This window comes from Ursus arctos, unplaced genomic scaffold, assembly GCF_023065955.2.
Source record: "Ursus arctos isolate Adak ecotype North America unplaced genomic scaffold, UrsArc2.0 scaffold_16, whole genome shotgun sequence".
In the NCBI taxonomy this organism is placed as follows: domain Eukaryota; kingdom Metazoa; phylum Chordata; class Mammalia; order Carnivora; family Ursidae; genus Ursus; species Ursus arctos.
In genome coordinates, this window is record NW_026622830.1 from 51,114,090 (window position 1) to 51,135,093 (window position 21,004).

General features: G+C 41.6%; 1 protein-coding gene and 1 long non-coding RNA gene across 8 annotated transcripts in view; one reads left to right on the forward strand and one right to left on the reverse strand.

The window, feature by feature from the left end:
* The window catches only part of LOC125281381 (dual oxidase 1-like), a 273,276-nt gene that overhangs the window by 60,735 nt on the left and 191,537 nt on the right, over window positions 1-21,004 (reverse strand).
* The window catches only part of LOC125281374 (uncharacterized), a 72,775-nt gene that overhangs the window by 14,162 nt on the left and 37,609 nt on the right, over window positions 1-21,004 (forward strand). For all 7 annotated transcript variants that reach the window (XR_008959486.1, XR_008959490.1, XR_008959484.1 and 4 more), the window contains 2 exons: window positions 4,405-4,453; window positions 14,489-14,546. This is a non-coding gene — a long non-coding RNA (uncharacterized LOC125281374). The remainder of the gene's footprint in view (window positions 1-4,404; window positions 4,454-14,488; window positions 14,547-21,004) is intronic.

Sequence of the window (21,004 nt, forward strand, 5' to 3'; positions counted from 1 at the left end):
CTGTTCTCCCAGCTGTTGCTCCTTGGTCAAGTGACTTCACCTCTCTCTGACTCAGCTTTCTCCTGTCAGCCTCAAACAGGTTAACATGTATCCTGGGATTTCAGGACAGAGTATGGCACATAATATGTGCTCAGTAAATATTAGCTGCCGTCATCACCTTCTTATTTGTTTTATGTAGTCTATTTTGGAAATCCTTACATGTTAGCACACTTATTTCTACCTCAGTCTTATTTATAAAAAAATCTTTCTTTTACTTGAGTAGAGTTGACACACAGTATCACGTTAGTTTCCGATGTACAACGTAGTGATTTGCTCATCACAAGCGTAGCTGCCATCTGTCACCGTACAGCACTATTACAGTAGCACTGACTGTATTCAATATGCTGTGCCTTTCATCCCCGTGACTCGTTCATTCCATAACTGGAAGCCTGTACTACACTCCCCGTCACCCATTTCACCCATCCCTCTACCCCCTTCCTTCTTACAACCATCAGTTCGTTCTCTGTATTTATATGTTTGATTCTGCTTTTTGTTTGCTTGCTTATTCACTTGTTTTGTTTTTTTTTAGATTACACATGTGAGTGAAATCATATGGCACTTGACTTTCTCTGACTTATTTCGCTTAGCATAATACCCTCTAGGTACTTCCATGCTGTTATAAATATCAAGATCTCGTACTTTTTTATGGTGTGGAGTAATATACCCTCGTACGTATGTACCACTTCTTCTTCTGTTGATGGACACTTTGGCTGCTTCCATATCTCAGCTTTAAGTAATGCTGCCGTGGGCATAGGGATGCACATAGGCTTTCAGAATGTTGAGTCTGGTTCATAAACTGCCACAACAGTTGTGGGAACTCTGGAGGGGAGCCAGGTTCGGGAGGTAGGAGGATGAGTGCAGTTTTGGGCAGTCTGAGTTGTGGTGCCCGTGGGACACCCCAGATGTGGGTTCTGGCTGGGCAGTAAAAATGTAGGAATGGGAGCGTGGGAGAAGAGAGGTGCAATCATGCTGTTGCCAAGGGATGTGTTCTTCATAGAGTGACAGTTAAGGATTCGGGGTAACTGCTTCTTTTATTGGGCAGATAAAGAGGAAAGATAAAGGAGTAGTGTGTGGAGCTGGGAAGGGGCTTCGATGCCAGGAAAGCAGTTTGTCACAGAAAGCCAGAGAAGAGCGAATTTCAAGGAATGAAATGTCGGCAACGTTTACGAATGCAAAAGTTGTGGGGCAGCTGGATTAGGAAGTGGTAGTGCATCAAGGAGAATCTAGGTGAGTGGGGGGATCCTAAGCCAGCAGAGAGATGGAGTGAGTGGGGGTGAGACTGGAGGCTACACACAAGAATACCCTTTTAGAAAGTTTGATGGTGAAGACAGGGGACTGTAACTCAGGGCGTAGCGTGGTCAGGGGAGGGTTTTACAGGCTGCATTTACTGTTTGCAGGCTGACTAAAGGGAGATAACTGATGGTGCACGATGGTGGGGTATGTGGGCTGATGTAGGGTCAGGTATACAGAAGAGGATGCAGAGAGGAATGTATGGGTGTCCTGACTGCTTCTGCAGAACCTAAGGCAGACGTCAGGCATGGAGGGGAAAGAACGTGGTGCGAGGCACTGTGGTGGTCTCGGACACAGACCAGATGGCTCAGAGTCTGACAGAATGCTCCAGCTTCTAGACGGTCATCAAGTCAAATACGGGCCCGTGCCCAAGGATGCCAACAAGGGGTTTTGTTTTTTGTTTTTCAATGAATTGCTCAGTTTTTTCCCCTGTGAGTTATAAATTGACGTAAATCTTGAGCTTAATTTTTTTCCAAATTGGTAGAAAATTCAAATAGGAAACAATCTGACTTTTATCCTGTTTCCTAGTTTTGCTCCACTTAACTTTTTTTCACAGGTGTGTGGAGGAAAAAAGTGTGATATTATGGGTAATCAAAATAGCAAAGAAAGGTATTAGAATCCCTTTTTTAAAAAAAAGCCTTAAACCAAAAAACCCCATTTGAAAGCTCCTCTGTCCCTCCTTTCCCCTTTTGCTCTTTCTGTCCTTTTAGAAAAAAATGTAGTTGTTCAAGAGTGTGTCAGTTAGTTTGTGCTGCATAACGGATTGCATTACAAACCATCCCAAAGCTAAGTGCCGTAATAAAACAACCAGTCATTTTGCTTACAATTTTCTGGGTTTCTTGGGCAGTTCTTCTGGTTTAGGCTTGCACATGCCTCTCACATCGGCTGGTGGTAGATGGCCTCGTTTACGTGTCTTGTGGTTGGCACGCTGTTGACCAGGGCACTCCATGCTTGCAGGCTATCTTGAGCTCCTTTCGATGTTGGCCATAGGGTTCCAAGCTTAGCTGGTGCATAAGGTTTTTCAAATTCGTGCTTGCTTCACGTTTGTTAACGTCCCATTGACCAGAACAAGTTCCGTGCCTCTCTGATGCAAATAGAGAAATAGACATCTCTTGCTAGGAGATGAAAACTCTGCATTCTTGCAGTCTACTACGAAGAATCATCATGAAGAACCAATAAAACTAGGATTGAGATTTTAAAGTTTCTTGCTTTTAATACAATTTGTGTTTTGATTGGAATACCAGGAAGAAAATATACCAAAGCAACAGAAAGAAGGAAAATGTTTGCTGTGAATCATGAAATCATCTTATGATAACGTCAGCCTTCCGTTATTTAGGCCAAAACCCGAGTTTATTGGTTCTACCTGCAAATATATCCAGAGTCATTGGCCTCTTCTCACTGCCTGTGCTGGTATTGCTGGTGCTCCCATTATCCTCACGCAGATTATTGCAGTTATTCTCAGAAATGGTCTTCCCCTTTCCACACTTGTGACCTACACCCCCCCCCCCCAATCCCTGCCAGAGTCTCTTCAGAAGAGCAGCTGGAGTGATTCTTTAAAAATATGACTCTGCACCCTCAAATAGCTTCCCAGTTGTGGAACTCATTACGATGGCCTCAAGCCCCACCTACCTGCCAGCCTTTACCCTACCCGCTTTCTAACCTCACCTGCAGCAATTCTCCCCCTTCGCTGTAGACTCAAGGGCCTTCTCGCTGTTTCCTGACCATGCCAGACTTGCTCAGCCATAAGGAGTTTGCACTGTCCAATCCCTCTGCCCAGAACAAATTTCTCCCAAATGTCCATATGGCTTATTTCTTTACCCTCAAATGTCCATGTGTTTCTCTTCCTTACCTGTTGCAGATCTTTGCTCGGATGTCATCTTATCAGCAAGGTGTACTTCCCTGGTCAGAACTGAATACTGCCTGTTTGGGCATTCCCCATTAGCCTTTCCTCTTGGTTTTCTCATTTACTGAATGCCTCCTACTGCCAGAATATAAGCTTCCTCAGGGCATGGTTTTTTTGTTTTGTATCACGCCTGTATCCTCAGGGCCTGGAAGAATCTCTGACACAGAGACATTCTTTAGTATTTGTTCAATGAACGAATGCCATCTTACCTTACTTCCTAGAGCTGTGGGCATTCCGTTAGATCAGGGGTCCACAACTTAGAACTGGCTGCTTGTTTTGACAAATAAGTTGTTGGACACAGCCATACCAGTGCATTTATGTTACCCATGGCTGCTTTTGCACCATCGTGGCAGCGTTAAATGATTACTCTTGTAATATACACTCCTAAAACATACACTCCCTGGCCCTTTGCAGAAAAGGTTACCACTTCCCAAGTTAGATGCTGAATGGCAAGCTCTTAGCGCAGGGCCCCCGGAAGAGAGACTGGACAATAAATGTAACTGGCTGCTGTAGGTTTTGTATTTTCTCTTATTGTCACTATCGAAAGGACAGTGCACGTGACCTGAAGACATGCGTGGCTTTTCATAGTTATGACTGCTCTGTGCCTCTTCACATCAAAAAAGCTAGAACTCTTTCTTTGCATCTGCTGTGCATTCCTTCATAATTTGAGCTCATAAGTAATTGAGAAACAAATAAATTGCATTCCACGGGTTGACAGTGATTTGGGAAACGTGGAGGCTGTGGTTAAACAGCTAGCGAAGAATGGCTCTGCTAGGTGTGGACTCAGGTGCTGTGGCTTGGGTGTTTATCTACATTCCCGACAGGGGTTCCACGCTACCTCCTGGTAGTTTTTGAATAAATGAGTGTGTGTTCAAGCTTCAGTGTTTTCAAGATAACATAATTTTTTTTAAAGATTTTATTTATTTATTCGACAGAGATAGAGACAGCCAGCGAGAGAGGGAACACAAGCAGGGGGAGTGGGAGAGGAAGAAGCAGGCTCATAGTGGAAGAGCCCGATGTGGGGCTCGATCCCAGAATGCCGGGATCACGCCCTGAGCCGAAGGCAGACACCTAACCGCTGTGCCACCCAGGCGCCCCCAAGATAACATAATTTTTAATATCTTAAAATGTACACATTGTCATGATAACTAATTTTTTTTTATACATTCTAGGGAATAAGAAGTCAGAAAGGGAGGAGCTGGACTCCATCCTCTTTTTGAGGTAAGTTTTTGTTAAATTCATTTAGCTTTTGAGATTCTTGTTGAAAATGTGGTACTTTAGCTCTTTAATTTTACTTGAGGACATAAAAAATGATGGACATGTATTTCCTTCCACTTTTAAAAACAGTGCTGCAAAGAATATTCTTGTGATTTTTAATTTTTTTGCAAACATGTGGGAGAATTTTTTCTGTATGGTTACCGAGATGTGAAGTTCTTAGATGGAAATGTATCCACATTAAACTACTGATATGACCAAATTGTTTTTGAAAAGGTCATATAAATTTATATGGAAACTTTTATGGAAGTTGTGTGTAAATTTCCCTAAGCAACACTGGCGATGATTTTTTGTGTGTGTATATATGCAAACTGACATGTTGAAAACCCACTGTTTTTAATATGTTGTTCCTGACTACTAGTGAGATTGCAATCTTCATATGTGTCTGTGTGTCCGTGTGTGATCACATATTCTTTTCAAAGTTGGAACAGTGTGTTTGGGTGTGGTTCTTGGTCTATTAAGCTTACAGTCTCTCTTGTCCACATGTATTAGACAAGCGGCCAGATTACTGATACCTTGAGAGCTGCACTAGAACTAAATTGTAGGTTCTGCAAGTTAATTGTTGGTTATCTAGAAATTATTCATGGTTTGAAGAGACATGTGCTTAGGCTGGTGTGCAATCAACTTTATGACGATAAAAGGAAGGCCTAATGCATGTTTGTTGCAGAGCTGGCTGGAGGGAGAGGCCAGGGGAGAAAGCTCTCCAGGGGCTTTTTGGGTTTGTGGAATAAAACAGATCTGAAGACCTCCTGCCCAGTACTTGGCTCCTGGCTGGCCCTCAGTGACTGTGGTTCCCCTTTCTCTCCTTAAAGGGCTGTACTCCTTCCCCAGAGTAAGAGACATTGATTCACTGTTTATGTTATGGTGGTTATTGTGTTTCCTGTGGTAACCCTGCTGTGAATGAAATTTGTACAGAGGAGCTGTCTTTACCAGGAGCTTTAATTAAGCCTGTCACTTAAATATGTATCCATCATTTGTTTGAACTGTCCCATTAATTTAAATTGTCTGGTTTATGTAGCAGTTGAACATTTACTAAAGAGTCTATAACATATATGCAAGTTATGAGGCATAGTTCTAAAGCCCCTTCTCTTGACACCGTCCCCCCCTCCCTCATTTTAAGAAGTAGAAGCTACTTGGGTGCTTCTCCTTGATCGTGTTCTTTTTCTGCTCTGAAGGCAGCCACTCCTCTGCATTATGCCGTTACCCTTCTTTTTTAAAAATGGTTTTTTACCACAAGTGTTCGTATCCCTAAACAATGCATTGTGCAGCTTTGTTTGGTTTTGAGTATAATAAAAATGGTCTCACGTGGTGCATAATCATCTGTGGCTTGCTGTTCACATTCAACGGTATTTCTGAGATTTAATTCTGTTTGTGAATTTAGCTCAAGTTCATTCATTCCATTCCCACTGCTGGATTAAGTGAATATGTATGATTTCTTTAATTCCAGCATATTGTCTGCAGATTTTTTGTTTGTGTGTTTTCTTGGTGGACAGTCATTGTCTGTGAATAATGACAAGCTTGCCAGTGAGTCCGTTTTCTTGTCTTAACACTGCTGGCCCGGCCCTCCAGTATGTGGGTAAATAGACACAAAAAAGACAGTCATCCTGCTTCTGATTTAAAGTGTTCTGTTTTGGGTTTTTTTTTATAATCATATTTTTTATTATATTATATTAGTTACCATACAGTACATCCCTGGTTTTTGATGTAAAGTTCGATGATTCATTAGTTGCAATTAACACCCAGTGCACCATGCAATACGTGCCCTCCTTACTACCCATCACCGGTCTATCCCATTCCCCCACCCCCCTCCCCTCTGAGGCCCTCAGTTTGTTTCTCATAGTCCATAGTCTCTCATGTTTCATTCCCCCTTCTGATTACCCCCCCCTTTCTTTATCCCTTTCTTCCCCTACTGATCATCCTAGTTCTTATGTTCCATAGATGAGAGAAATCATATGATAGTTGTCTTTCTCTGCTTGACTTATTTCACTAAGCATTATCTCCTGCAGTGCCGTCCATGTTGTAGCAAATGTTGAGAACTCATTCTTTCTGATTGCTGAGTAATATTCCATTGTATATATGGACCACAACTTCTTAATCCAGTCATCTGTTGCAGGGCATCTCCGCTCCTTCCACGATTTAGCTATTGTGGACATTCAGCAAACCTCTTTCAGAAGGAGGAATCTCCATTTTTCTCCAGGACGGTCTCCTCCTTTGCTGCATATTCTGGATATGTTCTGCTTTCATGGGAGGGGCACCATCCCTCCCCCTCCTGACTCCTTGCAATTTCATCTGTGCTTTAAGCAGTGATTTCCCTAAGTGTTTTGGTTGTAGATGGGATCCTTTACCCTTTCTGGGTTTTAATTGCTTAATGTGTTTTTCAACATTTTAATATTGGTTGGTTTCTAAAATATAGGAGGGAGAAATTAGAGGTCCCTCCATTTTTATTATATTACGTTTTTCCTTTAGGTGTCTTTGTCCTGTATTTTAGTCTCTCTTTTTGAAGTGTTTTCATTCATTCATTTTTACCTTAAACGAGGAAAGTATTGCCTCTTTGTTTTTTTTTTTAAAGATTTTATTTATTTATTTGACAGAGATAGAGACAGCCAACGAGAGAGGGAACACAAGCAGGGGGAATGGGAGAGGAAGAAGCAGGCTCATAGTGGAGGAGCCTGATGTGGGGCTCGATCCCATAATGCCGGGATCACGCCCTGAGCCGAAGGCAGACGCTTAACCGCTGTGCCACCCAGGCGCCCCGAAAGTATTGCCTCTTAAGTGATGATCTAAATCAAGCATTACGGTTTACTGTAATGTTTGGAAGCACAATTCCACGCTCAGTTCTTTATCAAGTACCTACTTGTCAGGTTCTGTGTTTCCACCATTGTAGAGTGTGAGCACCTTCCCTAAACTGGGGCATTTCCTTATGTCTGCCTATACACGTGAACTAAAATTAGAATTCCTGTTGTCTTCCTCTTTTTCATTTCCCACTCATTCCTCTCATTGTGCATGAAGTTCTTATTAGGAAACATGAGGTGCCAGGTACTGTCCTTGGAGTTGGGGATACAAGATGGCTAATAGAGGGTCCCTTCTCTCAAGAAATGTAGCACCTAGCAGTGGGGTGGGCCCTGTGTCCATCTAGCTAGCAAGCATGCTGGTGAGGGGTGTGGTGAGAGGTTTGGTTGAAGTGGACCCTTCTTGGTCTTAAAGACTGAAGAGGATGTAACAAGGTGGAGCTGTGCTTTCCTTGCTCAGTAACAGCATGGCTAGTCATTAGATGGGTACTGTACTGTTCTGGAAGGGATTGCCATATATGAAGAAAAGCACTACCTTTTTCGCTAAAAACATAGTCATCTTATATTTCACATTATGCAGTTCCTTATTTTAGCTCCTTTCTCTTAAATTTAAGTTCTCAAATAAGCGTTGACTCCCAGAGTTCAATGCAGATATTTTGTCCACACCGGAGGGTTGAGTCATTGTTAGTAGGAGATGCGTGGCTAGGCCCATGACAGCTGAAGAACAAGTTGCCCTCTCTGTAGGTCTACCTGGAAGCATCCGTGCTTCCAGCCTTCTTCTGCTGTGAGTCTGTCTGAAACCAGACTGTCCTTGTGGCTCAGGTACTCATCGTGTTTCCTTTAAACCCAACTGCCCAGTTGCCAGAAGTTTTCTGACCTTTTATTACTCCAAAGGTCAAGTAACTAAGACTTAATGTTCTTGTAAACCAAACTCCCTATCTTTTCCCTTGTCAGCACTTCCTTTACCTTGTACCCTATGTCATTTGGCTAGTTTCAGGGAGAGTTGTACCCCATGCTCCCTACTTCTGGACATAACAAGTTTAGCTGGCCATTGTTTTGGTAGATGACCTCACATGAGTTAGGATGTAATCTTGTCCTCATTCGTCATCGTCCTACCTTTCTAAGTGGAATTGAAATCAAGTGTGAATCGACTGCGATATGTTGCAATCATCTGGTAATAATTTGGGGAAAAAATGTTTCCCACACAAATTCAATGAAGATCAGCAATTTTAAAGTACACTATAGCATCTTGTATAAACTCCAGCTTACATTTCACATTATTTGTGGTCATGCAGTAGGTTCTGAAGAGAAAAGAACTATGGATAATCAGTTAAAAGAATGACAGATTCCCTGATGTGCTGATCAGTAGTAATACCTAATTTCGATTTCAGGTGTTAGCTACAATGGATTACCATATAGATGCAGCTGAGCACTGAGCATTCAACAGAGCCATGTGTTTTTTGGAAAAGTAATATTTATTCACACTGTGTGGCTTTCTTGAAAATTTTTTTTATTTTACTCTCCAGAGAAACTACAAACAAGATGTCAATAGCTTTATGTGGCATTCCCAGTAGTGTAGCTTAGAATATCGGCTGCAGTAGAAATGGCACGATGTATTTGCTTCAGCAAGGTAGGCTTCATCTGGGACTTTCTGAGGGACAGGCTTAGCAGTTAGACACAGGTGGTCATGTGGGGCTTTATTTTTATTGCCTTCAGAGACTTTAATGCATAAAAAATGGTCCTTGCAATATTTGGGTACACAAAGAAGCATCAGCATGGATGACGTTTCAACCTTTGAGTTGTCATATCCATTTGTTCTGTCCATTTGGGAATGTTCTTAGTAGCTCAGACTACGGACATGGTGTTTCATATTCAAACCTCATTGAGTTTATTTTTGAGTGTCTTTAAAGTCCATCCATTTTATAAATAAGAAAACTTTTATCTAGAAGCGGTGATGATGATAGGCCTGACCTCAGAGCAAGTTGCAGACTACTAGTGGCGACTGACAGTATGCGGGTGTGTAGATACACGTCATCTTGCTATGTTCTTTTGTTTTCCTTGTATTAAAAAGACATTTTTCTCTATTGCACATTAAGAAAATAAACCCAAATCAAGGAGACAGATAAGTATTTTGGAAAGCTGAAAAGCATGATTCAGTGCCAGATTGGTTTCCTGACTAAAGTAAAGGTCTGAAGAACAGTGGGCATGCTGCCAAGCATTCATCTAGTCCAATATCAAATCTATCCTGAATCCGTAGAGTAATTCTCTCAGCATCTTCTATACGCTGTTTTAATTTCAAGTGGCTGGATGGGATCAAAAGAATATCCCGGACTGCAGCTGGGGTGCCCAGTGCCCTTGGTGGAGAATGCATGAGAAAGTAGGATACTGAGTCACTGCCGTGCCATTCACTCAGGAAGAGTGAACTACAAAGTAGGAAGCAGAAGAAGGCCTGGAAGGACTCAATGGGCTTAGGCTTCAGTCAACATGAGGCAGCAGCCCATTGACAAGAAACAATGTCAGCAGAGACGGTGTCCCTGGAGTCGGGTGCACTGCTCTTAGTACTTCAACCTCTTATTATGATGAAAATATTCTAATTAATCATTGGAAGATTATTGTGGCAGAGAGATGTGCTGCTCACATCGCCCTTCAAGAAAGAATTTGCTACGGAGCTGCAAGGAGCAGGGTTAGCTGGCAGCCCGAGGCTGTCAGTGCCTTCAGCTCTCCAGCCACAATCACCTCTTCTCATCCCCAGCCATTGACTGAGCAAGGTGGTGGTACAAGGACCTAGCCGTTTTCAGGCACACCAGACCCCTCTAATGCATCATCTTTGCTGTGGCGCTTCTGCTAAGCTGGCAGAGACTTTTAGCTCTGTGTGGTGGTCTGAGGCTCCCTGGCCACTCCTACTTCCTCATTTCCCTTCCACAGATGTTCCTTTACAGTAAACCAGGGCACTCCTAATTCCACCGCAGTGTCTATCCTCAGAGAACTCAGCCTGCAATGATCATTATTCATCTGTTATCAAACATACCGAACTAGCCTGTGTAATAAATTTTTCAGTGAAGGGAAGTATGAGTTAGAACCATAAAACTTAGATGTGAACGGAGGCCTCTCTTCAGTCTGGAAACCTCCTAGGCCATCTCCAGGCCGTGCTTTTTCTGGGTGCTAGAGTTGCTCATGTGGTCAGCAGCAGCCTGACTGCTGAGACTCTGGTCCTTATTCTCAGGTCCAGAGTCATTGATTTTCTCTTTGCTTGTGATGTTTTCCCACAATCTGTAGACAGCTCTCTCGGTCCTATACTCCTGTCTGTGTCCTTGTCTGCAGCTCATGGGCATGTTGAGCTGTACATTCTGTTGCTAGGACAGTGCTTGCATGGGTTCTTATTAAGATATTCCATAGAGAACGTACTTATTTTTACTTCTTCTGATTCCCTTTTACCATAATGGCACTTACAACAGAACCTGGTTTTTACCTTTACTTCCTTTTGTGTATTACTCATCTAATACACATGTTGGTGTATATTGCAAGGTGAAGACCACTTGATTTTTCCCCCCAAAAAGCCATTTATTTGTCTCTGCACAATTTATAGATTGATCGATCCTGCCTGGTGGTTGATGTCTGACTGACAAAGGTTATGGGTTCTTCAGGCAGCAGATAATGCTGAGTTCACTTGATTTAATACTGAAGTCACTTTTCTTATATTTCATTTACATCAGTTTTCTTATATTTTCCAGCGTCGTTTAACTTTTTCTAAGTATTTATATATAAATAGTACTGAGTATTTTTAATCTCTGAGACAAATAAACGTGCAAACACCTGGGAAATTCAAAATTTCTTCTTTGACCTGTGCATACTTGTCTCCAGCTTCTGCTCTTCCTTCTTCATTCTTTAAAAAAAAAAAAAAGAAGAAGAAGATTTTATTTATTTATTTGAGAGAGAGGGCGAGCACACGCAGGGGTAGCAGCAGAGGGAGAGGGAGAAGCAGACTCCCCACTGAGTAGGGAGCCCGATGGTGCGCTCGATCCCAGGACCCTGTGATTATGAGCTGAGCCGAAGGCAGATGCTTAACCGACTGAGCCACCCAGGCGCCCCTTCCTTCTTCATCCTTATTGTCTTTGGAGAACTTGAGTGCACTGATATCTCCAGGGTTTCCTTTCATCTCTTTTTAAGCTCTCTCAGAGGGATCTTATGCACACACATGTTCCGCTGCTACCTATATCCTGTTACCATCCAAATCCTGCTTCTGCCCTCCAGGCCCGTATATCTAATTGTCTAGAACATTTCCTTGAAGAAGTCCATTGACACCTCCATTTCCAGGATGTCCAGAACCAAACTTGACGTGCTGGGATTCCTTCTAGATTTGATATCTTAGATAGAAGTATTGCCATTTGCTGAGCCGCTGGGGAGTTATTCTTGAGTCCTCCATTCACCACAAGTACTCTGACCACCGCCTTGACAGTTTTACCTACTACATATCACTATTATATGCTTCTCCTCTTTATCTTGCTGACCTCTGTCCAGGCCACTTCATTCCTCCTCTGAAATGCTGCTGTTGCCTCTTCATTGATATCTCTGCCTTTCTTCTCAGCCATCTTCAATTCCCGTCCAGCTGGAACCCGCTCAGTGAATGCACAGTGCTCCATGAGATCATAGCGTCACCTGCCTCTCCAGGCCCTTCTCCCCTCCTCACCTACCTGCCAGCCAAGTGGGCTCTCTTGCTGCTGCTGTTCCTTTCAGGTCCCAGGCTGTCTTTGCCTGTTGGCCTTCACACATGCTCTTCCTTTTGTGCCTGTTCTCCACGAGGCTAATTTAATTAGTTCTGTAAGTCTCAGCTCAAGTGTCCTTTTTTCCTGGTACCATTCCGTGAAGCTTCTGCTGAGATGAGGTGCTCCCCCCCTCCCCTCTGCAGCAGCTCAGAGAAATTTCTGTCAGCCTTTTTTTTTTTTCCTGAATGATATTTTCTGTATCATCTCTCTCGCCCATTAATCACGAAACCCTTAAGAGGAAGAACTAAATAGTTTATGAATATTTATTTTATTCCTGCATTTCAAATACCAAGCTTGGTATCAAGTGTGTAGGTATTTTTCACTAAATGGGATATGATATACATGTGCCCATTGTGTGTATATAAGTGTGTTTGAGTGTATGTCCGCATTAACATGTAGTAAAACAAGATATAAGATACCCTTTAGAGTTATGAGCTTATGAGATGCCGAGCCCACATGTTCTAGAGAGAGTCTGAAGTGGAAATGTAGGAGAGAGCTCCTGTGAGTGATTGTCAGCACGTGATCAGCCACATACTGCTTTTAATATATATAATCGGAAATAGTCTTCAGTGTAGTTTATATAGCATTTTCATCTGTGTCGATGCGTGCTATGAAGAATTTATAAGAAAGGCCATAACTGAATGCATTTATATTTTATCATGTTTGTCAAATATTGAAAAATTAGTTCTTTTAAATTATACAGCTTTTTTGTTGTTGTTGTTTGGGTTTTCTTTACTAAGTTTAGGGTTTAAGAAATGCCCACACATTTTAATGTATTTTAATGTAAATACCGTTAAGTCAATGACATGTAAGGAAAGACCCAGGTACATTGTATGTTAACGTGAACAGAGGACCAAAGCAAAGATTAGGGTACTTGTAAATCTCAAAACAGTTCTGCAAGTAAAAAGCACGCATAATTCTTCTGCTGAGTATTTATTTGAGCACATGCTATGTGCCAACCGTGCTCTTGGTGCTGGGGACACTTCCGAGAAAAGACAGAGGCGTTCTTGTTCTTGTGGGTCCTCTACTCTGGGGGAGGGAATACCGCCTTCAAATGGGCAAACGTGCACATCACTTCAGCTAGGGGTTAGGGCTAGGAAGATGACAGAACAGGTGGTAGAGAAAGCATCAGAGCAGGGGTGAGGTGGTGCCCAGAAAGAAGGCCCAGAGAGGCCTCTGTGGGGAGGTGGTGCTTGCAGCGAGAGGGATGGTGAGGCGAGGCCATCAGCACTGGGCTGTGGGTGGAGAAACATCCAGGCGGAGCAAGGAGTCTGCCTTTTAAAGTCCCTCGCTTCTGTTGGAAGTGGACCTATCATGCCTTTTCTCAGTGGATGTTCTTACCTGTTCACTGTTGCCAAATAGAACAAAGGAAGTAATACAGGTATATGTCACTGACCCAGGGGGAAGTTAAGACAAGAAAATGAAAACAAAGCAAAACCTCGGGCTGGCTCAAATGGAGGAGGCAGGTTCTTAGCTGCCTGGAAATAGACTTATTCAGGAGAGCGGGATATACATTTTTTACCTTCATCTTTCAAAATGGTAGAGTATTAGCCTAGATAAACCTAGAATGAGGATTTTTCATGGTAAAATAGTCATGTGTTATCAATACCAAGAAATATATTTTGACCAGTTTTTGGATTTCTACACTTCTTAAAAAGGTAGGTGCAGATAAAGTACAAAGAATCTTATGACCCAAGAGTAACTTGATCAAAACTAATTTTAGAGTGGGGAAAAAAAGAAAAAAAAAAACGTACTTGGGGTTTGTCTTTTTTTTTTTGAAAAAGTTGCTATTATTAGCCAAATACTCTCGTACATCATATATTCATTCTTTATTGTATCTTCCAATGTGTGGGGTGAAGGGGGTAGAATTCCTAACTGCAATCCTAACCTTAGTTTTAGCTATTAATTTCAAGAAATTCTTGGCAGCAATTTCATTTCGTTGTTCATCCGTGTGCTCATGATCTTATCCTCCTTGTTGTTCATCTTTCTTCCGACTCTGGTCCTTGTCCAGAGACTAATAATGATGATAATGGAATGGGGAAGTGGAAGGTGAAAAAGCAGAAACCTGGGGAAATCTGGCATTTGAGAAATTATTATTTTAATATGAATTTAAGCAATGGCTATGATTCAATTAAGATAAAATGATCCTTCGAGGGTTTTTTTCCCCTTCTTTTTCTTGTTTTCTTTTAGGAGGAATTAAATGTGGAACAGTGATGCTTTTAAGGCACTCAGGGAAGGAAGGTTGCTTGGGGCAAGTAAAAGACACTGTCCCATGGGCTACAGGGTGAAGTGCACTACTTATGTTATTAGAAATAGTTTTTTTTTCTTTTCTGAAATACACACACACACACACACACATACAGCACTGTCATGAAATGTGTAGTTTATTTTCTCTTTATATCTTAACAATTTTTAAATTTGTTTTATAGAAAATACTGCAATTTCTACCTGAACGAATTTTCTTTCGATGGCATTACCAGAGTATAGGTAAGAACAATTTAAAGATTTTTAAAGTGATATAGATTTCTTCCAGTCGAATTTTCAAAATGTTTTCTATAATTAGCACCATCAAGATTGGGTTATAACAAGGGATGGTAAGAAGGGTTTGCTGGTTAAAAGTAAGACAAGTCCAACCTGGACGTTGGAGGAAAACAGAATATCTATCTTGCCACAGGTGCTCCTTAAAAAGGACGCTTCATAGACCAGCAGCATCAGCCTCACCTGAGAGCTAGAAAATGCAGAATGTCAGGCCCATGCCAGACCTACCAAATCATAGGCTGTGTTTTTAACAAGAGCTCCAGGGGACTCTTGTGCACAAAATTGTTTGAGAAACAGTTGATCCAGAGTATTTTCAAGTAATTGTTCATTTTTTTCTTACAAAAATATCTTGTTCTTCAAGATTTTATCATCGATGCAGAGTTACTCTGTTTGAATGCTTTAGGGTGTGGCAGCGGGAGGGAACTTGAAATATAGCCATGTTACCACGTCTGCCCTTTCTCTGCAGCTCTTGACATCGAACAATGTTGCTTCTCGATTTAATATTCATGGCACAACTGGTGTAACTTGTGCTACTGACTGTGACTCCTCCTTTTTGTTTAGAGAGTGTCTGGTTTGGTCTTTCCGCCTTTGAAGACTGACAGTTCCTCCCTTTTTCCTCCATGCCAGATGATCATATTTGGGAGAACATAACCTTATAATGGGATGTTAACTCTCTGATCATTCATTCATTCATTCATTCATTCAAATACCTCTTGAGGGAGAAACAAAGTCCTGGGGCAGAAGCAAAGAATATCTCACCATGCTTGTATTGTATAAGCTGATTGCCGGGGTGGGGGATAGGTGAGAAAAAAAAATAATTACAGTATGATTGTCACTACGAAAAGTGTAATGGTAGCAATGAAGAAAGTCGAACAGTTCTATTCAGAGGACTTGAGGAAGGCTTCAAGAGAGGTAATCTCTACCTGAGCCTTGAAATATGAGTGTGGAAAGGGTTTCCTAGATGGGAGATCGATCTGTGAAAGACATGGGACATGAAAGAACATGGCACATTCAGTGGGTATTTCAAAATTCAGAACCCCAAATTTAATTTAGTACTATTTATTTGAAAAATATAACTGACCCTGATAGAAACTGAACTGTTTAGTGAAATATATATAATAAATACATCTACTTAACTGAATGATGATATCATTACTTGAGGGTAGATGCCTTGGTCTTTAAATCTTTCAAATACACAAAGAAAGTTTCCCTTTAAATTTTAGCGTTATCAATAGCATTTCTGTTAATTGCTACTTCAACATTGTGTATTTAAAGTAAAAATTTAAAAATGAAATGGTAAGTACAATCTGAAGGGGAATCGTAGGGATTTGTAACACTCCATGGTGTGGGAGAAATAGACGAAAATGAGAAATAACTGCATGCAGACCTTTTTATTTGTGCTAGATATAATCCGTTCATTCTGTTTATATCGTATGTATGAAAACCCTACTCATTTTCTACAGAGAGTACTTTAAAATGTCTGAAGCTTAATAGCCCCCCTCAGCCTGAATAAACTTACTGGGAATGGGTGTAGAAACTCATTTGCTCTTTGTGTTGTGAAACTTTATGTATCTAGGAGGTGGTCTATCGGATTACCTTAATTCTGGCTACTATGACCACATGGACTGGTTAAGATTGCAGGTACAGTTAGCTTTTTACCCAGTTTAATAGTGTCTGACTGAGAACAGTGACTCTTGGGTTGGGATTGCAGAGTACTAGTCTCCTGAGCCAGCATAAGAACAGGTGCTGTTTATCTAGTTTAGTGTGTAGAATAAGCGAGTTTATCTAGTGTATAGAATAAGCTGTCTGTGTGACACGGTCAGGATGAGTCATGTTTTAGAATGTTGACGTATAAGGGGCGCCTGGATGGCTCAGTCGTGAAATGTCTGCCTTCGGCTCAGGGTGTGATCCCAGGGTCCTGGGATCGAGCCCCACATCAGGCTCCCTGCTGAGGGCCTCCTTCTTCTTCTCCCACTCCCCCTGCTTGTGTTCCCTCTCTGGCTGGCTGTCTCTCTGTCAAATAAATAAAGAAAATCTAAAAAAAAAAAAAAAAAAGAATGTTAAAGTATGAGCATTTGCATATAAAATCAACCTTATTTTGATGCTTATATGCTTAATACTTGAATCAAACAGGCTCTTTTCAGATAAATGTATTTTTGCATGATTTATCAAACTGGGTAGAAGTTGGTGGTTAGGTCTCCAGATCTTTTATTATGATCTTCAGGCTGTGTGTACTTTGGAATCAGAATTTTTCAGATTTTAGAATTGCACTGTGGTCTATTGACATTCAAGAAACATTAACACAATGTTGATGTCTATATGTAACAGCCCAGGGGACTGGACAGCACCCTGTAACCAAGAGAATTCTTATTTCTGTAGCCTAAGATATGACTACTTGGCATCAGTGGGATAACTACATCCAAAATAACCTCAGGTTAGTCAGGTGTTGCCACCACATGAGTTCAGATGCAGATCAGGTCCTGTCCACTAGTGAATTACACACAAAAAGCTTTTGTTTTCATAGCTTCTTGGATTTTGAAATTGCTGATAAGCGATTGTGGATGAGCAGTTCTACACGTTTTCTTGACCTCATTCTCTTGCATTCTTCTCAGTTTATTTGGATTTGTTAAAATGGCTACCATTTTGTCACTCAAGGTCTTGACCAAGTTAGTTATAAAAACTGAGACTATAAGGAAACACCAGATTTCAAAAGGAAGGAATGTGCGTTCAATATTTCCATAGCATCGGTATCTTCTGGACTTCCTCGAAACCTCTTGGGGCTAGGACAGGAAGCTTTTCACTAGTCTATTCCAGACACTCTACATACCTAGTATCCCTCATTTTAGATCTCTTATATTCTAGATATCTAATATTTCTTACCTAATCTGAAGACCACTCCTGTATAAACTACTTAATTAAATGTTACCATGGCTGGTAGTGGCCAAGGTACTCTGGAATACTGAGTTAGAACCTTGAAGCTGGGTTCACACACCACTGATTTGGTATGCTTCCTGTCACACACTACAAATAATGTCCCTAAGTATAGAAACCTAAAATAAGAGCAACTCCTATATTCTTCAAGTCTTCAAAGTTCTCAGACCTATCAGATAGCCAGGTTTATACAGAGAAAGAAGAAGTTAATTTGAAGCATCAAGTGCCACAGTGTGAAGTCCATTTGAAGTCAGTTTCTTATCCTGCCATCTTGTTTTGTCAGTAGCAAAGAGAGAGGTTCTGTTTCTCTCTAAACTGTTTTTAGAGGGAGAAAGTAGTCTATACATTTCTCTATGCGTAAGGATGTAAAGGCTGGCTCCTTGCTATATATAAGCCATTGAATGAGGAAGCCTGTTTGGACTCTCAGTGTTGTCATGTGAAATGAACACCGTTCATTATTCCAGGCATCTAGAGATACTGCTTCAAGTGAGGTTTAGAGGGTAGGAAGATAAGGGAGGTGACTGACAGAACACTCACCAACTGTGATGTCTGCCAACCTCCTACTCAACTGTTTGTATGTTCCCATGACTAATGATGAATGGGAAGATTTTCCTAAAGTCAATTTTAGGCCAATACGTCATGGTGGACAAGGGTGGGCACTTGAAGCCTTATCTCTGTAATAATGAGAGCTGATAGGATGTGAGGAGATGATAAAGAATGGCACATCAGTAAACCAAGAATATTTGGTGCAGGGACAGGCTCTGGCCCCCTTTCATGTGCCCATGCGTCATCAGTACAGGATTCAAGTTCTGTGGGTTTGCTTTAAGAGGGTTTACTGCTCATGAGTCTCTAGGAAGCACATTTCCTGTCCCGTTCGGCATACAGTGCTATGCCTGTATGCGGTAAATGTTTGCTGTGGGTGGAAGGATTTGTTTTGTACTAGAGATGTTTTCTATCAAAAATCTTCAAAATAAGTAGCCCTTGAGTTTAAAGGAGTGGGCTCAAATGGAAGGTTCACAGAGTGCCTCATATGTGTTTTTTATAGGAGTCGTTATTCATCTAGTTTGCTCAGCCAGGTTCTTCTGATACATAATATAAAAACCAATGCATAATACACTGCAGATTTGTTGATGACTTTGTAAGAGTATCCCTCGTGTTATGTCTGGGGCTACCCAGTGGCCTGACAGTGCTCTGAGCAGCCTTCTTTCTCAAAGTTTCTACAGCTCACTGAGCTCTAACTACTGCTGGGGAGCCTGAGCCCGACAGCCCTCCCTGGGTCCCTCATAGTCAGGACACACCACAGCCCCCTCTTCCTGAGGAAACAGGGTCTTCTGTGCACTTTACACTAGGACTCCCCCAGAGATGCATCTCGGCCAGGCTGAACTACGGGGACCCTGCATGCCTTTGTGTCTACCAGGTGATGGCTGAGCCTAGTGCCCCTTTGACCCACTTGGTGTCTTCCCAGGGTCATCTCTGGGGTGCTTTCATCATCATTACCCTGCATTTCTTGCCCTCCTTCCCACTTTGTACTCAGTCCTCTGGAAATCCTCTTACTGGGTTAAGCCACAGCCCTAGAGCCTCAGCCTCTTGGTTTCACCTCCTCGGCTCTTTGAACCCTGGCTTTTCTCTCAGGCTTCTTTGTCTCCCTCAGGCCTGTGGGGGTGAGATCGTGGTCTTTCTTTTCTCCAAAGCCCATTCCAGACCTCATCCACCACCCCCTCTGTAGAAACTTCTCCCTTGACTAGAACTTGTCCTTCCTCGTTGCCGCCATGTCTTCTGATCTTCTGCTTACTTGCCTTTTTTTTTTTTAATGACTTTGCTGTCTCCGAGTCCTTTGCCTTCATGCCAAGTTACCCATCAGCTCCCCGACCGCTCACCCTCCATGGTTTCGACTTTATCTTCTGCCCCCTTGTCATCATGCAGACCTGTATCTGAGCACAACCTCTGTCCTTCTGATCTTTCATTTAGTTACTTGCCGGCCACCTCCTCTGTTTTTTCCTTTTTAAAAAAGCAGTTCTTTTGGGGGAGTATAATTGACATACAATAAACTATTATGTGTAGATAATGTTAATTTTGAGAAGTTTTGACATAGGTTTATACATAACATCTTGACCATCAAGAGAATGTGAAATCATTATGACAATCAAGAGAATGAACATAGCCATCATTCTCAGTGATTTTCTCATGCCCTTTTCCCACCTCCCTGCCCAGTCTCCAGGTCACCACTGATCTACTTTTTGTTGTTATAGATTAATTTGATTTTCTAGAATCTTACAGAAATAGAATCGTGCAGTGTGTACTCTTCTTTGTTTGGCTTCTTTTAGTCAACATAATTATTTCGAGATTCTTCTGTGTTGGTGCATATATTAATAGTTCATTTCTGAGTAGTACAGTATTCCATTGTATAGATACACCATAGTTTGTGTATCCAGTCACTTGTTGATAGGCATTTGGGCTGCTTCTAGTATTTGAATATAAACAAAGCCACTGCAACATTTGTGTACAAGTCTTTATGTATACATGTGCTTTCCTGACTCTTGCGAATGGAATGGCTGAATCATATCGAGTCATATGTTTAACTGCCAGACTCTTCCCATAGTGGCTGATATTCTCACCAGCAGTATGAGAGTTCTTGTAGTTCTTGTAGTTATTTTACATTCTCATTGACACTTAGTGTGATCAGTCTTTTTATTTTAGTGGTAGTGGTATCTTATTGTGGTTTTAATTTGCATTTCTCTAATGACTAATGATCTTGAGCATCTTTCATGTGGTATTTGCCAACTGTATGTCTTTGGCAGTGTGTATGTTTGAATTGATGGGACTTTTTTTTATGAAAACATTTATCAATTTTTATCAGGTTCAATTAGCCATCATTAGTTTTTGGTGTAGTGTTTGGCGATTCGTTAGTTGCGTATACCACCCAGTGCTCATCACCACAGGCGCCCTCCTTAATACCCTTCACCTGTTTACCCCTCCCCCACCCCCTCCCTTCTGTAACCCTCAGTTTGGTTCCCAGAGTCCAGAGTCTCTCATGGTTTGCGTCCCTCTCTAATTTCTTCCCATTCAGTTTTCCCTCCCTTCCCTTGTGGTCCTCTGAGCTATTCCTCATGTCCCACATATGAGTGAAACCATATGATAATTGTCTTTCTCTGCTTGACTTATCTCACTTAGCATAATCCTCTCTAGTTCCATGCATGTTGATGCAAATGGTGGATATTCATCCTTTCTGATGGCTGAGGAATATTCCATCGTAGATACGAACCACATCTCCTTTATCCATTCATCAGTTGAACATTTTGTTTAATTGAGTTGTTTGTGTTCTTACTATTGAATTTTGGAAGTTCCTTATATAGTCCAGATTTAAGTACTTTGTCAAATATGTGGCTTGGAAATCTTTTCTCCCCATCTCTGACCTGTCTTTTCATTCCCTTAGTTGTGTCCTTCAAAGAGTAAACTTTTAAAAATTTTTATAAAGT